A 4,457-nucleotide genomic window follows, 5' to 3' on the forward strand; every position below is an offset into this window, starting at 1 on the left:
ATAATATGCTAAACAATATTTAGTATTCAATTAAAAAGAATTGATGAAAAACTATATCAATTTGACACGTTGTGCTATTTTACGATTGCAAATTATGTTATTGAATGTACAAATGGATTTTTAGAGAAAAAAAAACGACGAGGTGTGTAAATTAAGTAAATTCGCGATGCGCAGTCACTTCAGCGAGAAAGTGTATGAGTAAAAATTCTAGTTAGAATAATGACTTTCTCATTTTTTCGCAATTTAATTTAATTTTCTAACTAGATATTTAAGTAATTTTAGTTCTAATACGATTTTTCTGACAAGGCGGTTCCCAATAAGTATACTCTCAGCTGTTGTGTTAGAAAAGGGTTTAATTAAGGCCATCAGCAATTATTACCCAAAAACTGAATAAATTAAATTTTCAGTTAAATATTTGCGTATCTACTACTGCCAAATTGCAAAATAATTTCTCTTTACGGCAACGCAATGATGCCGCCCGCCATTGTATAATAAAAGACAAGTAAATTTTACTGACTTTTCTGCATATGAAAAGTAAGAAATGACGTGTTATTTTGGACTAATGGAGCAGTAATAGCAATAAGTCAATTGCTTTAATAATTTTTATACTTTGTCCAATATTTCTCCACATATACATACATACATACATTAAATTGGCTTCGTTAAATTAAAAATTCGTTACTTTAGTTAGTACACAATATATACATATATGTATATATATATTTTATAAGTGGATAACATAATTATACAATATAATCATATTTATTATAACATAAACAGCTGCATTTTTGTTAATTATAATTATTTAGTAACCATTTGATAGTTTCAGACTCTATACCATTCACTTCCCCGAATGGTATATAGAGTCGTTTTCCATTAAATTATGGAAGTTAATCTATATGTAATATATATATATAGTCTACTCACAGTATCACTATAAGTATAAAAAGCGGCTTACCAATCCTCGTTTTAGCATTTGTTTAACAATCTTCTCTATCTTAACCCTTTAATGATAAATTTTTTATTTACAAAAATATTTATTTTGCTCCAAATGCAGTAAATTTATAGCTCATATAGTTATAAATATGAATAGAAGCAGAGTATATCAATAAGAGAGATGACGCTTCATCTAGCACCTGACATCAAAAAAATATTAAAAACATATAAAGGGTTAATTGACTGATAATACTGTGGCTCTAATTCTTTGCATATAGAATTATGCAAAGAAATATAGTAGACCTATCTATCTCAATAGTCTTAATATTTCTATGTAAGTTTCAATTAAAACTCTACTTCTAGTATCAGTGTAAGTCTAAAAGGCATACAAATTTTCGCTTAAAGTTTTTTTTCACAACCTTTTCTGTTTCAATTGACTAATAATGCCGTAGCTGTAATCCATTAAGTACCAGGTAATTTCAGACTTGGAATTTTACGTTAAAGTTTCAATAGTAAATAGTAAAATAAAACAAGTTTACGTGAATGTGCAAAGTTTAATACTTATTTGTAAAATTACTCTCACCTTTACCTAAAAAAGATAAAATATTCTTTGAATATTAAAAAATATTTAAAGGCAGCCGGGTGGTGTACTACACGGTGGTCCGAAATGTGTTAATGCTTACCATAAAAATCTACTTCATAGGTATTGAAATTTTTGAATTTTACAAAATATTAAAGATATTTGTAAGATTCAATTGAAAGTTTAGCGTGAACAGTACCAGAAGAAGGTATATATGGCCCTAGCCCGTAAGGATCTGCTTGTGTAGTCTCTTTTTTGCTCTACTGAACGACACTTGGCCATTGAGCACAACGCGTGGCTCCGGAGCTTAGATTCAACCGTACTTGTAAACATATTAAACTCTTAGGATAACCTGTTATATTTTTTATTAAGAAATCTGAAGAAATATCTGTTATATTTTTTGCTCTGAAAGCAAAGCTGCATTTGTAATTCTTTGTGGATTTTAACTAGCATGTATAATATATCTTCCTTATAATATAATTTTGTGAAACTAATTTTAAACTTAACAGTACAATGATCATCATTTTTTATTACCATGTTCACATTATGACCTGACCACATATACTTCGGAGCTATGAATCATTTTGGCTCATACATAACATATATTTTAATTACAAAAATGTTTAGTTGGGATTTAAACGTGTTTGCCTATGAAGTTTTGATTATTAAAAAATAATGACTTCAGTTAATTTCAAATAGAGGTAAAAATAAATTATTACAGTATAATATAATAATTTAAGTAGCAGTTACTTATCCATCATAGTTCGTTTTCGCTAGTATGTAGACATTATTTCTCTAAAGAAATAGCATAGCAATATACCATCATAGCCTAAAAACCTACTTGTATGTGTGACTCATGCTATTCGTATTTTGCTGTTACTTTCTCGCGTCACATACAAAATACAAAATGTTTATAATATAATATAATGTGTTGTGTTGCCTCTATTGAATTGGTTTCTATTTCGTTATCTACCAAAGCGTTATGAAGGCACACAAATACAAATCCAAAACCAAGCTCGTGAAGTCAAAAAAAAAATAGTAATAATAATAATAATTTGCAACATAGCATAAGTGTAAAAAAAAGTATTGTTTTTATGTATAGAAGTTAATAAAATTGTGTTTAAATCAAAAATAATATTTTTGTATATTGTCATATACGAGAGTAGTTTAATAACTCAGTGGTAAAAGGCATTAGATAAAGTCCATGTACGCCTTAATACATGTCTTCAATAGCAAACCAAAATACAGTCAAACTTCCATAGCTCGAAGTACCATTTTGCAAAGATAAGGTTCGAGTTATGGAGACTTTGAGTTAAAATCCATGTACGCTTCAATACATGTTTTCAATAGCAAACCAAAATACAGTCAAACTTTTATAGCTCGAAGTACCGTTTTTCAAAGAAACGGTTTGAATTATGAAGACTTTGAGTTAAGGTCCATGTACGCCTCAATACATGTCTTCAATAGCAAACCAAAATACAGTCAAACTTTCATAGCTCGAAGTACCATTTTTCAAAGAAACGGTTTGAATTATGGAGACTTTGAGTTAAGGTCCATGTACGCCTCAATACATGTCTTCAATAGCAAACCAAAATACAGTCAAACTTCCATAACTCGAAGTACCATTTTGCAAAGATAAGGTTTGACTTATGGAGACTTTGAATTAAAGAATTTTTTTCAATTTTATGTGATTTGCTCTAGTTTTTATTATTATTAAAAGAAGGGATCGTGCACTGTGACCTAAAATATCTATTGTATCCCTTACTCGGGTTAGAGTGTTTCTCCAAGTCCGATTTCTTTAATGAAAGACAGTATAGAGCCTATCTTTCCTAGTCGTGAATCCTTATGCTCCATGAAATACCCTCCTAGGTGTTTCTTCCGCTTGTGCATTAGTTCCGGACACTCCCCAAGCACATGGTATGCAGTAGTTTGAGTTATAGAACTTCGAGTTATGGAAGTTTGACTGTAATAACTAATACTCAATCAAACTTAACAATTTATAACAAATAGAATTGAGAATAAATTGCATTAAATCAGATGTCAAATCTAGTGAATATAAGAGTACACAAAATTTTAAACATTTTTTAATTCCAGCGGATCATCTTTTAAATGTAATCCTTTAGGTTGGACACCATCCATCATATTTTTCTGTTAGTTAAATTAGCTCATAAAAACATCTTTTTTGGTTAAATTTAGAAAATTAGAAATTTTTATGCGATTCCAAATGTTTTTATTAAAACATTTTTGTCGGTATTTTATGGGCGTCCCATCTTATCTCAAAAAAAAAAAATGCAAATCAGTAAAGATTAATCCTAATAAAACTTATTCTAATGAAAATAATCAAAAGTTTATTCTACAAAATATAATCCTCCCCATTGGTACTATCAATTAAAACACTATCAACAAGAGAATTCTTTTGGTTTTTCGGCTGTTATTCCGTTTTGATTTTCAAATATAGTGGATGGGGTCTTATCTATTATATTATAAATCAGCACTGTAATTGCAAAAAAATTCTTGGTTGTGATTGAAGTAGCACGATTTTGATTTCATCTGAATGAATTCGGTACTCATCTTGCCGATAAATTTTATATCCTCTAAAGTTTCCACCAAAAATTATGAATGCACAATTATAAGGCCATCGCCCATAATTACATTATGAACATCATCCACCATGTCCACTATATTTTTATTTCATTTGGACAGTCTTTGGTATTCATACGATTACTAATGTGATGGAGCAGAGTCTTCATATTACTTGTTAATTTTTTAGAGAAACCTTAAGAAACAGTCAGATTTATGAAAGAATAATTATGAATTCTATACAGCGATAATTTGTCATGTTACTGTTGTTGTAACTAGAAGGGGATCTGTCGTCCCAGATAATATGTTGTCTCTTATATAGGCTATTAAAGTTACAAACTGTATAAAAAGCAAAAGCCTC

Source organism: Teleopsis dalmanni, chromosome 2, assembly GCF_002237135.1.
Source record: "Teleopsis dalmanni isolate 2A chromosome 2, ASM223713v2, whole genome shotgun sequence".
Lineage (NCBI taxonomy): Eukaryota > Metazoa > Arthropoda > Insecta > Diptera > Diopsidae > Teleopsis > Teleopsis dalmanni.